This window comes from Oryza glaberrima, chromosome 11, assembly GCF_000147395.1.
Source record: "Oryza glaberrima chromosome 11, OglaRS2, whole genome shotgun sequence".
Lineage (NCBI taxonomy): Eukaryota > Viridiplantae > Streptophyta > Magnoliopsida > Poales > Poaceae > Oryza > Oryza glaberrima.
Window position 1 is genome coordinate 10,242,115 of NC_068336.1, and position 14,669 is coordinate 10,256,783.

Below are 14,669 nucleotides of genomic sequence, written 5' to 3' on the forward strand. Positions count from 1 at the left end.
ACATACATCTAATCGGTCTGCTCTGACTCTTCTTCCAACTTGGCCCGTCAAGTGGTAATTATCTATAACCTTTTACATTGGATGGCTCTAGGTTTATGTGGTAGAAAAATTATGCTATCATACCCTACCTATAACCCTTCATCGAGTCCCTGAATAATTGATCCATTGTCTCTTGTAGTTTTTTTTTTTTGCCCATTTGAGATTATTGGTTTAAATTTGAAACATTAGCAACTAGTGTGTACTTACAACAGTGTACGATGTTGGTATAAGCTAGTGAAAAATTAACCCTCAAAAAACAAATCAACTATATTTGTGAAATTTTGAAGCTTTGATCCAATCATCTAAGCATCCAACAGTTTTAGCTCTATGTATGGCTCCACTGTTGTGAGCTATTGTGAAACATTGTAATGTGCTTCTTTCACTGCTTTTACTCCAAGTCGACGAATCTTTTCTTTCCATTTGTCCCCCTTCTAGCCAATTTCTGCTCATGTCAAGTTATAGGTACTCCAATTGCCTTCCCACTTTTTTTTTTGCGGGGCCTTCCCACTTTTTAAGTAATCTATGGAACACTTAACAACTTTTATGTAGTGTACCCCTTTATCTTAGAGCCTTCTAGGTAATGAGGACATCACTCCTCTAGATACACATGAGAGAGGACAGAAAGCACTTGAGAAAGGCTATCAGATGGACAAGGCCAACAAGGGCATTCAAGTCAAATTGGCAGCCCAATTCATATCAAGTTCGAGTTCACCTCGGAATTTAGAAGCAGCCCACACTAAAATCATCACTCAGATCTCATAGGACTCCATTTTCGACATTCTACATACATATATATGGAAAGCTAATGAAATCACCTTTCCAACGGATCTGGTTTCACATCAAAATTTATGTTGAGTCAATGGGAATCATAGAAACAAGTGGGCATCCACAATCTATCTGGTGCTGCGTTATCGTCTTTTGGCCCGTTGGGTTGTGTATCATGCAATGGTCCACCAGGGATGCATTCAAGGGTCCTTGGCTGACTCTAGCCCCTTTATATTCAGTTGCCGTCATTAAGTTATGCTAGGGTTTTGATTATATTAATCAACCATTGAAGTTTTGTCGTTCATCGATTTGTGGCACCGTAACTTCGAGTGCTTAATCATTCATCTACAATTGAGTTGCAATATTTCTTGTTCTTGCTTGTGTTTTTCGATTCGTGTGTAGGGTTCGGATTGTGTTGATCGGAAGCCAAATCAGGTGTGTTAAGTTTCTGCCAAATTAAGTGTTTCCACCTAACGGAAGATTGGGCACCCCATTGCCGCGATTCCATATGTAGCCCTTTTGAATGGACATGAACCTCTTGTATGGACACATTTAATGTAAATATAACAACACAGTTATCTTAAGCATGATGTGAACCATGAGGTCTACCATTACATCAAAATATGCTTGAGGGAATCACAACACAATTTGGCATATAGTATGATGAAGAACTAGGGTCCCGATCTTCCGATAGGTATTAATAACTTGATACACATGATCCGACTTCCGATCAACATGATCCAAATCCAGCAATCGTAGCACCACGTCTCTTCTGGTTATCAACGGTACAACGCTTGGTTGATCTCGTCGAGAAGGCTAATCCCTACATGGGAATCAAAGAACACAAGGAAGAACAAGTTAGATTACAACTAAATTTGCAGATGAATGATTAAGATCTCAAAGTTGGGGTTCCAAAACGGAGCTAAACACGCTCAAGGATGGCGAACTCCGCTTTTCTCGGTGATGGCGATCGTGATGGCGATTAGCCATGGTGCCTCCCTCGCCGCCGGGTGGGTGGGATTTCCACCCTGGTAATGAGATCAGGGATCAGTGCCGTCGTCTCCATGGTACTCCGGTGCACTCTTCTTCTTTCTATTGCTCTCATCCTTTCAAATTGGTGGTGGACGTCCCCCGTTCCACTTTTCGTCTTGAGGAGTCCTCTATTGCTATTGCTCTTAGAGCTTGTTTGGGAGGTTCCCCTGCTGGATTTTTTGTTTCGCATCTCAATGATCGGTGTTACAGTTTCTGTGTTTGTAACAAATCTGTTGGTTTGTGGATTTACAACCTCCGATCATATATTTGCCGTGATTATCACATGAGGTTTTTCTTATGGCGTGATGGTGGTCCTAATTGGAGGTTTGAGTTTCGTCGGTGGGAATCTGAGCAGCTCAGTGAGTGGTCTGTTGTTAAGAGAAAGAAATCTATGTCTGTTAAATCAAAGTCTGTTACTGTTGCTTCATCCTCCATTCCAATCTCTAAGGTTTTTAACCGCTTCAATGTTCTTGATTCCTCTCGTTCATGTTCCAAATTTCTGATTGCAAGCTCATCAGATCTGAACTCTCAGAATCCGATCTCTGGGCCTAAAGTTTCGAAGGTTGTTGATAAACCCTCTGATCCGATTCCTAAGCCTACTCCCAATGCTGGGCCTAAACCCTTGGGTAGTGGCCCATTCAAACGGTTTTCCCCTAGGGTTCGAAAAGTCTGGGTTAAAAAATCGGTTGTCATGCCTAAGTCCCCCCGTCTTCCACTCTCTGCTGTTGCGGAAAACCCCTTTTCTCGAGAAAGCTCTCCGTCTTCAATGGCGAACCTTCATCCAAATCCTCTCCGATTCATCCCTCCCGGACTGCATTTGCACCCAGCTGGGCCTCATCGACGCCGGCGAGTGGACTCAGTTAACTTCACTCCCTCAATCATGAGTCATGAGCAGTACGTCTTGGCTCTGGTCCTTCCTCCGTTGCCTGAAGATCAGTGGGATGAGCATCGTGCTGAGATTAGGGAGTTTCTTGATCAGGTCAGGAATATTCGTGTGCTTGCTTCCTTCCCGCATCCGAATGCTGTCGCTTTATTCCAGATTAGTTCACCTGTTCATCGGGATGCTTTAGTTCTTGGTGAGCCCATTGCTTATGATGCGGTTCATGAGGTCCGTTTTGTTAGACATGATCAGGGTCCGAATTGGCGTAATGCTCCCTATAATCATAGAGGTTGGGTCATGTTGCTTGATTTCCCGCTGGACTATGTTACTTTGCATAATGTGAAACAAGTCATTTCAACCTTTGGTGAGCTGGACTGGTGGTATGATTCTGATACTCTCAAGGGTAGGGTTTTGGCAAGAGTATGGTATAAAGATTTAGACTCTGTGCCACAGTATGTTGTTTGGGAGCAACCAAATGCTCCAAACGGCCAGTCATGGACTATCTATGTTTATACCCTAAATGGTGAGTTTGCTGATGCTTTCCCTCCTGATGATGATCTGCCGATGGGTGAAGGTCCTGTGGATCCTAATGTTAATTTTGAGGATGCTCCAGCTTGGGAATTTGGTAATGTGCAGAATTTTGATCAGGAAGAGAATCAGGGTTGGGGTAATTGGGATGAGGGTCAGGACAATGTGAATGACAATGTTGATTTTCTGCCTAAGATTCCACAGCCTACTGATGTGCTACAAATTAATTCCTTCTCTGCTAGTTCTATTTTAGCTGTCAATTCAGATAACTCTGGTTCTATTATCAGTATTTCCAGTGGTGAAGCAAGTGAGATTGGGGCTGACAATAGCTTGATGGTCCAGGAAGTTTCTGTTGATGCTAATGTTTTAAAGAATTTATGCCAGGGGTTTCCTCAGATTATGTTTGATAAGAATTTTGTCAAGGATGCATCCTTTTGGTCTGCCTTAAACTCTGGAAGTGTTCTTGGTTCTTCTAAATGGGCTTCAGGGAATGATGTTCCTATTGCTTCTGGGGCTAATGAAATTCTTGATCCTGTTCCACTTGCTGTTGCGCCGCCTCCTAGTGTTTTTTTAGCCCTCACTGATTCTGACGCCCCAGTTAAACCAGCAAAAAGGGCTTACAAGAAGAGAGCAGTTGGATCTGCCACTCCTGTTGTTGCTATAGGATTAAGAAGGAGCACAAGACTCCTTGCTATTTCTGATGGACGCAAATTGAGTTTTAAGGATGATATTCTTGTTGAGCCTGATCCTAATCAAGGAATTGGGAAACCTAGGGGTAAGTCTGTAAAAAAGCTCAAGCAGGTTGCTCATGAGGTGGGCCTTCTTTTCTCAGGAAGTTCTCTGCAAGAATCTGACTTCATGGAAGGTACAGCTGAAGTGGAAGGTCCTGCTGATTGCCCTATTCCTCTCCTCCAGAAAATGGCCACTGATCTTTGTGGTGTTGCTCCTCAGGATGTGACACAGGAAAGCCTCCTGGCTTCTGCTCCAAAGTCTGTTGATGATGAATCTTGAGTTTCTAAGTCTGGTTCTGTTTAGGTTTCCTAGGAATAAATCTAGAACTTTGTCCTGTTCTATGTTCCTTAGCCCTAGTGGCTTTGTTTATCTTCAGTTCTGTTCCTTCGTGTCCTATGTTTCCTCTCCAGACTATTGCTCTGTAGTCTGTTCTAGCTTGCCCCCTTTATTTTTTGCTTGGACCAGTCAGCTCTTGGCTTTGGAATGTAATTTAATTATGTTCTATTTACCTTGTTCCTTATCTACTTTCTATGAGTAATCTTATAAGAAATTGGAATATTCTGTGTTGGAATGTGAGAGGTGTAAATTCAGCGGATAAATGCAGAGCTGTCAGGCAAGCTGTTGATGATAGTAGTTGCTCAGTTTTTTGTTTACAGGAAACCAAGAAGGAAAGTTTTGATACTGCTTATGTTAAGAAGTTAGCTCCGAAACGCTTTGATTCTTTCTCTTTCTCTCCTTCCGTTGGAGCTTCTGGAGGTATCTTGGTCTGTTGGGTTGGGGCAATCTTTGCTGCTAATGTTATTTGTATCACCCGGTCTGCTGTGATTGTAAAGTTCTTTTCAAAACACTCTGCTGAGTCCTGGACTCTTGTTTCAGTCTATGGCCCGTGTGTTGATCCTGATAGATCCCTCTTTGCCCAGTGGTTGTTTGATTTGCAAATTCCTGACAATGAAAATTGGATCCTCTTGGGTGACTTTAACTTTTACAGATCTGTTGAGAACAGAAATAGGGCAGGTGGGGATATGAATGACATGATGATTTTCAATAATATAATCAGTAATCTTGGTCTCCTTGAGTTGCCTTTGAAAGGTAGGTCTTACACGTGGAGTAATATGCAGAATTCACCTCTCTTGGAGCAACTTGACTGGTTCTTTACGACTGTTTCTTGGACTGCTTCCTATCCAAGCACCTTGGTAAAGCCTTTGGCTAGATCTATTTCTGATCATGTCCCATGTGTGGTCCAAATAGAAACTTCAATCCCAAAGTCTAATCTCTTTAGGTTTGAGAATTTCTGGATAGAGCATGAGGGTTTCTTTCAGTTGATTTCTTCAATCTGGTCTAATCATGGGACTGGTTTGGATGCTGCTAAGAATATAACATCAAAATTTAAATCTCTTAGAAAAGGTCTCAAAAAATGGAGTAAAGGCTTGTCCAAGTTGTCCTCACTCATAGCAAACTGTAATTTGGTCATAGCCTTTATTGATAATCTTGAGGAGATAAGAGATTTGACCTTGGCTGAATGGAATCTCAGATTCATTGTTAAAAGGAAAGTTTTGCAGTACCTGAGATATAAGCAAATGTACTGGCAGAAAAGATGCACTATAAGGTGGGCAACTTTTGGTGGTGAGAATACTAAATTTTTTCATGCAGCGGCTACTGAGAGGTACAGAAAGAACTTAATAACTCACTTGCAGACAGATGATGGAAGAGTTTTAACCCAGCACAATGAAAAGGCGTAGATAATTTTTCAAACTTTTCAGTAGAGAATGGGAGTGTCTTTGCTACCTGTTATGCACTTTGACCTGCAGAGTTTGGTTTCTCACAATGATAGTCTTGCCCACTTGTCTGAAAACTTCTCCATCTCTGAAATTGATGAGGTTGTTAAAAGAATGCCTACTGATAGAGCACCCGGTCCAGATGGTTTTAATGGATGCTTTATTAAAAGTTGTTGGCCTATTATTAGGCAGGATTTTTACACCCTTTGTGCTCAGTTTTGTGAAGGTAACTTGGCTTTGGAAAGTTTAAATAGATCTTTCATTACTCTTGTTCCCAAGAAATCAACACCTGAGAGGGTTAATGACTACAGATCGATTTCTCTCCAAAGTGTGGCTCTCAAGCTTTTAACAAAGGTTCTTGCTGATAGGCTTCAGTCTGTAATTACAGAACTCATCCATCAAAACCAATATGGTTTCATCAAAGCCAGGACAATACAGGATTGTCTCTCTTGGTCTTTTGAGTACTTACACCAGTGCCAACAATCAAAAAGGGAGATAGTGCTGTTGAAGTTGGACTTTGAGAAAGCTTTTGATACTATAGAGCACTCTACTATTTTGGACATCATGAGACAAAAAGGTTTTGATTCAAAGTGGTTGAATTGGATTGATTTGATCTTTTCTTCAGCATCTTCTTCAGTTCTTCTAAATGGGGTTCCTGGAAGGAATTTTTATTGCAAAAGGGGTGTAAGGCAAGGGGATCCATTATCACCTCTTTTATTTGTGCTAGGTGCTGATTTACTGCAGTCTGTTATCAACAAAGATTATTCTCAGGGTGTTTTGACTATTCCAATCCCAACTCCTGATAATGACTTTCCAGTTGTACAGTATGCAGACGATACTCTCCTTTTCTTGACAGCTTCCTCAAAAGAGCTTTTCTGTTTGAAGGCTATTCTCAACACTTATGCAGATTCTACCGGTTTGAAGATTAACTACAGTAAGTCATGCATGATTCCTCTGAATGTGGACATAGAAAAGGTGCAGCATTTGTCCAAGATGTTTGGTTGCTCAGTGGGCACTTTACCTTTCACCTATTTAGGTCTGCCTTTGGGAACAACTAGGCCAAAGATAATTGATTTTGCCCCCTTAGTTGATAGGGTTGAGAGAAGATTGTCTGCTACTTCTGCTCTTCTGTCTTATGGAGATAGATTAACTATGGTCAATTCAGTTTTATCTTCCCTCCCAACTTACTATATGTGCTCTCTTTCCCTTCCAAAGTCAATAATTGAAAATATTGATAGAGCTAGAAGAAATTGTTTATGGAGAGGAATTGATATTAATTCTAGCAGGAAATCTTTGGTTCTTTGGGAAAGGGTTTGTCAACCTGAGGCTGCATAATAATGCTCTTTTAATGAAAAATCTGCACAAATTTTATAATAGGCTCTCAATACCTTGGGTTAGCTTGATCTGGTCCACTTATTATATTAACAAAGTTCCTCATGCTGATCGCCCTAGAGGGTCTTTTTGGTGGAAAGATGTTCTACAATTTGCAGACATTTTCAGGGGATTGTCCACCTGTAAGGTTGGGGATGGAAAGACTTGTCTGTTTTGGGATGATTTCTGGAATAATAAAGTCAGGTCAGTAATGTACCCAAGGATTCACTCTTATGCTGTTTCTTTGAAGGATTCAGTGAGTTTAACCTCTTCCAAGAGTATTTCGCAGCGTTTTAATCTCCCTCTGTCTGAGCAAGCCTTCCATGAGTATGATACAATGTGTGCAGCTGATCCTTTAGATCAATTATCTGATGAGAATGATGTCTGGTCTTATGTTTGGGGAAATGGTTTGTTCTCTTCCAAGAAAATATATGACATTAATTTCATGCATATACATGCGCCTAGTTATCTAGCTTGGATCTAGAAGAGTAAGTGCGCTATGAAGGTTAAAGTTTTTGGATGGTTCCTGTTAATTGATGGACTCAATACTTATGACATGCTTGACAGAAGGCATTGCCCTCCCAATAATTTAGATCTAACTTGTGTCCTTTGCTCAACCTGTGCAAGAGAAACCACCTTTCATCTATTTTTTCAATGTCCTTTTAGTGCTGATTGCTGGGCACAGTTTGGAATTGTCTGGGATATTTCTCTTGCCTTCACAGATATGCTGCATCAGGCAATGAATTCTTATAAGTCTACGCACTTTGTGGAGAAATTTCTTTATGCAGCCTGGAATATTTGGAAACAGAGGAACTCCCTGATTTTCCAGAATTTAGCACCCTCAATTTCTTCTTGGAAAGCTCTCTTTAAGAGTGATCTTTCCCTTTTAGTTTTTAGATTAAATGTTTCTGAGAGACAGTCCCTTTTGAATTGGTTATATCTTTTGTAATTTATTTTCTATAATAAAGCTATTTAACTGTGGGGGCTTCCCCTACAGTGCCTTCTTTCAAAAAAAAAAAGTTGGGGTTCCATAAACTGCACTAGTAGCGAAACTGCAATGATAGAAATAATTTAAGAAAAAACCCAACTCTAAACTATGATGGCTACTAAATGAATATGATTAGGGGTGTCCTAGGGTTGCTCTTGGACGCCACCCCCTTGGACTTAGCCCATGACACAATTACAAGGCCCAAGGCCCAAGGCCCAAATCAAAGTTGGACAGTATGAGGTATGTGTCTTGTTTTGCAGATTTCCGACAACTATCTTGATGTGGGACCAAAACCATCTGAAAGTAGATTCCATATGCTTTCCAACAAGTATTGTTAGGCCCTAAGATTCCTTATAGATCATCGCCTAGGTCCATTTGAAGTTGATGCTATTAAGAGACCCGACCGAATCCAAAACATGCATAACATTATCTCTTGCCTTCTATGGATCAAAAGTGATGTGGTATTGTTGGAGTAGACTTGGGAAAAGTCTTGGTTTGGTCCCCAATCAACTTTTTTTATCAGCCATGTATTCCTTATATTCGGTCTCTTTTCCTTTATCCATGCAAGTACCTCTTCAAATGAGAACACACAAAACTCATAGTGCAATAATGTTTATTTCAAATATATAACTCATAAATCTCACGTGGAAAGCATGGATCTTTGGTTGATGAATACACAAGGTAGGTATGACCATGTAGGTATGGCCATATCCGAGCTATTGATGTCCTCATCATAGTCCTTGCCAAGAATACATGAAGCGGGCCTAATTCTTTGGGGTCAATGTCCTTATGAGACACTACATTAAATAAATAATACTTCCTTGTCATGACAACCTTTTTACATGTACTGGTTTGATGGCCATGATTGTAATATCGAGAAATACGATGAGCATTACATGGCAGTAGTACAAAATATAACCGGAATAAATAAATCATTCGTGGAGACTAATATGTTTTATGAGAAACCTGTAGGAACTCTAACCCCGTGAAGAAACTTGAAATTGCTCGTATGGGAGGTAGACTTTCCAATTCTGTCCTTTTATGGGGTGAAGCCATTTCCTGTTCACCGTGTTTACATGGTAGTTACATGAATTTAGACAATACTTTGTTTTGTTCAGTATGTTCAGTAAGACTCCAATGATGAAGTCAAATACATTCTTTTTTAGGTGCATGACATTGATGGCATGGTGGACCTTGAAATTTTTTTCTGTAGGGCAAGTACTTGAATGACTGCTTCTTGGATGGCATGATGAGCTCGTCAATATTTTTCGTTCTCTTTGTTCCCTTCGAACACTTCTTGGTCCCCATTTAAAAAACAATATGCATGTTCTTTGTCATTTCAAACACTAATACGCCACCTTTTGGGATTCGTGCATCATCATTCTCTTACTTATTGTCGAACTATTTGGCCATCTTGCGGTATTTGTGATTTGTGGTAAAGAACTGTCAGCGCCACATGTACATTAGCTTGTTGGAGATTAGAAGGTACCTATATATGGTTTCATCCAAACAAATTACATATCATGTCTTTCCTTTGATCTGTCCTGAAACATAAAAACAATGCGAGATAGTCATTGATGGAAATGAAAATTGTGGCTTTTATTGTGAAGTACTACCTTAAATATTCATCCTGCATCTAAACCCCCATCTCCCTTACATCCGCAATATCTTTCATCAATGGTTCATAAAACACGTCAATATCAATACCAGGTTGTCACATAACTTGAATAAAGATGGACAGTAAAACGTACTTTCACTTTTGAAAAAGTCATGTACGAAGGTTGTACATGGTCAGGAGTATCGGCCAGGTGCTATGTGAGATGCTCAAGACTCCAAGAGGGTTCACTCTGTCGGTACTTGATGCAAACCTTATATTTCTCGAATCATTGGCAAATTTTGGGTACATTACATCAAAGTTCTTCCACCGACGAGCGTCGGTGGGGTGTTGAAGCATCTCATCCTTCTTGTGCTTTCCTTGATGCCTACACATCAGTCGGCATCCCGAGAGTTGGACTACCATCACTTCATGCAATCTTTCACAAGAATGTACCACATCACCAGTTGAGGGATTTTCTTTCCGTTGGGCAAAGCATAAAGCAATTTTTTCCTCATCAATAGCATCATCTGGCAAAGTTTTTTACATATCTTGTACTGAGCTAGATCTACATCTTGGGAAACTATCCAACAAAGCATACTCTTTCCTTCTATTACAGGATGTAGACATGCAGTGGTTCACACAAGCATTAATCTTTTGCACACCAAATGAAACTAGAAAGATTAGTTTCTTCGCTAGAGATGTGTTGGTTGATAAAGAGTTAGGATTTGGGAACAAGTCTTTCAAATGACCCAACAAGCTGTGAAGCTACTATCAGACCAACCATTTCTGGCCTTCAACATTAGAAGTTCAAGCACTTATCACAATATTGTGTATTCCTTGTTGCATCCCTTTGATTCATCATATAAATGTTTCTTCACTGCCTTCTCTAACATCTCTCACCAATCCCATTGGCACTTCCAGTTTAGTATGGTGCATATCTCCTTTAAATCAAAATCAATATCATCGCAACCATCGACATCATCCATACTATATATCACCAACAACATCCATCACAATTTTACCAGATTCATCTTGTATATCACGATGGTTGCTTCTTTCAGATATATTTGTCTCACCATGATGGGACCAAATTGTGTAGTCCTTTTCAAATCTACACGTCATCAAGTGCGCTCTCATTATAGATGGATTTGCCCATAATTTTTTATTCTTGGAATCAATACATGGATAATGTATTTTGCTTCTCTTCATACTTGAAGCGTGTGCCTGGCAGCTTCAATAAATAAATTTAGATACTTCAATCAATGTATAATGGCACAAATCTTAGCATATGCATGGTACGTTCATTGCCAATCAATTTGTAAATTCATGTGAAATTAAATAATTTACAACAATCTAAAATAAACTGTCCAAATATCTAACTAATTAATACCTAACTAATTGATATATAATAATCATAAATACAGACCTATAGTAAATACTGTGCACACGAAAAAATTGCTTACATCTAAAAAAATATCCAGTATATCCCTTTTATCTCTCTCCTAACTATATCTAGAAAATTGACTTGGATACAAATACTCATTTTTTTTCAATAAAAACATCAAAATTTCTCAATAAGGGGTGATAATACATGATGAGGATGTTAGGTCCCGATCTTCCAATAGGTATTGATAAACGGTCGATTTGGGCAGAGTCACGACACAGCTCGATCTGGCTTCTGAACGAACACGCTCTTGAGCCCCGCAATCGCGGCACCACGTCCCCTCTGGTTATCACTCGTGTCGAAACGCGGATGGCCTTGCCGAGAAGGCTAATCCCTGTTTACGAATCGAAGAACACAAACAAGAACAAGGAAAAATACAACAGATGAATGATTAAGCTCACAAGTTGGGGTCTTACAAACTGATCTAGCGGCAAAACTATTCTTGATAGAATAATCTAAGCAAAACCCGAACCCTAAAGATGACGGCGGGTACTTATATATAGAGTTTAGGGTCGTGCAAACAACCCTTGACGGAACCCTAATGGGTTCCAACACGATACACGACCCAAAGGCCCAAATACGGTGACGCATCAACGGGATAGATTCTGGATGTCAACTTGTTCGGTCGATTCCCGTTGACTTCGAAAGAATTTGGATGTGGGACCAGAACCATTGGAAAGGTTATTTTCTTAGCTTTCCATCCACATAAAGAACGCCCCAATCCAAGCACGTATGCAACCTAGGCACCCGTTTTAGTGTAGACTGGTCCTGGACTCCGAATCGTACTCGAAGTTGACTTGGTTCAGGCCTCCACCTTGACTTGAACGTCCTTGATGATCCTCCATGCCTCTAAGTCCCTCTCTAAGTGTCTCCTTGTCCTCTCCATTATTCCTAATCATTAGGTAGCAATCTATTCTCAAAATCATATAAAGAAGAACATAGGAACGAGCTCACCTCTAAATTCAATTGTCAGTGCGAGCTATTGTTATTGGTCCTTGAATGACTGGTGGAGGATTGTTGTGTGTATCCGAAGGAGTGATGTCCTCATGAATACACCATTGAATGTGTATAGTTAAATCTCCATCACATCCAAAGCATAAAAATGGAAGAGAACTTCAAAACTATATAAGAAAACATAGATCTAAACTTAGATAGTGGCTATGAAAAATAGTGTTTATAGTTGTGTGGCGTGCACCTCTGCACATGCAAAATTTCTTTCCAATGATCCTACATTCAAATCCTCCCACCATCTTTGTTTTCATTTGTTATTCACAGTTGCGGCAGATGAAAAAAGAAAAAGAATCTTGGCACGGCCAGGGTTGTAACTTAGGTAGCTAGCGTGCAATAGCCGACACTTATAGAACTACACTAAGCATGGTTTGTTTCTCAATTGGTGCTATCACATCATTATGAGTCACCTCAGGGCCATCGCCAGGAACCTTTGCTAAGATGTTGGACCTCAGAGATGAGATGCGCGCCTATGCAAGTTACTTAACTTACGCCCAAAGTTTTACACAAAGGTAGATTGCATCTCTATATGTTAGGAATAGTGGGAAAGCACATAAAACATTGCAAACTTCGAATTCATATTATGGACCTTACATAGGAATTATTGTAAACGTATTTGATTCCACATGGATGAAATTATGGCGAGTGCACTACGAGACTTTGCACCTATATATCATGTGTGTCATTATGTTTTTCCATATATCCCGCAAGCAACCGAAAGAAAAAAATATTTTTTTTGTGATGGGCTTACTTAAACCTACAGAACAACTACATTCTATGCATATAATTGAAGGAGTTGATAGAAATCTAGTTTTGATAAAACTCGAGATCCAAACAGAACCCTTTAGTTAACTCTAGTTAACGATGATATACCACATTGATGTAGCAATAAACAAAGTAAACTGTTATGATCAGTTACTTTACATATTTTGCTTTAGCTTATAAAAATTCTAACAAACCTGTCAAAAAAGTGACAGTTGGACTCTCAAACCAATCACATACGCATCAATCTTACATAAGCATCCGTAGTTTATATAAACGATGCACAAACATACATATATACATATATATATATAATTGGTAGCTTAGCTTTGCTAGATATAGGACCACTACTCATATGTGCATAAATTTGTGTGTGTTTGTATATATACATACACACACATATATATAGATATATATACCGATCCGTGGTTGGCATGCATGCAATTATCTAGTGTAGCCGAGAAGCATGCTTCTGCCTCGAGATGAGAGACGCTTCCAAAGTTTATTTTATCAACGCATGCACACTTCCATGTTATGAGATCATTTGAGCTGAACTCATGCTTAGAGCTAGCCTCTCCTAAATTAAATTAAATTAAATTAAAGCTCATGCATGCATATGCTCAACACACACAGAGAAGAGGACCACCCTATACTAATTACAAGCCTTAAGATAAATCTCAAGAAATCTCAGTACATGGATCTTGTTACCTGCTGGAGAACACTACTTAAGAATGAAGCAGAGAGAGACAGTGGGAGTAGAGTTACTTGAGGGCTTAATTAAGGCATCCCTTGATTAATGGCTTTCAGCCTTTCACGACTTTTGATATGCAGATTTACCAATTTTATAAGCATGGTTAGGATAATCATTTCGGAATATATTGGATGGAATGATTCTAGAAAAGGTCCATACAAGTCGAAAACCTAGCCATCCATAGACTTGTGTAGCCATGCATATTAACCTAGCTACTAGCAACATCACCACCCCAGCACTTAATAATTAATTAGCTTAGTTTTTATAGTGCGATGATGATAGGTATGAGAATATATATACAACCAAAGGGCAAAATTAATTGTTTTCAAAAAAGGCTGGGCGATGATAGGAATTAAAGGAGCACAGAAGAATATAAACCTAAGTGGTGATCAATTAATTGATGAAATTAAAGCTGCAGAGAGAAACAATACATTGTATGAAGCTAGGAAGCAGCAGAGCATGCCTGCTCAATTCTGTTGGCCAAGTTTCAACTTGGAATAGTGGAGTAATATTCTGTGTCCTCTATGAGATCTCAGGTCTTAAGCTAATGAAATGCAATTAACTGAATCACCCCCCCAAAGTATCTTCCCTTTGCAGTACCTAGACAAGCTTAACTAAACTAGCTATAGCTAACACAGTTAGTCACACACACCGGCCTACTCCTGCTAATTAAACCATGCGGTAATTTAATTAGTTAACTGCCCAATAGATGGTTTAGTATGTGATCATATGCATGGCATGCTCATGCCAATGATCAGTGGTGTGCATCAATTAATTTAGTTAAACAACTCGTCCAGATACAGTGCATCACACGCGCGCGCGCCTACTAGTACTAACTGTACTGGAGATTAATCACACTTTAGAAAGACATTAGTTTTGCCAGTATCTATTATTGCCTGTTTCTTGAAGGGAAGATGGAGGCATCTCTCTCTTTAATTTGCTGATAATTTAACTACAGTTGAGTCCCTTTCGTATATATGCAAATGCCATCACTCAT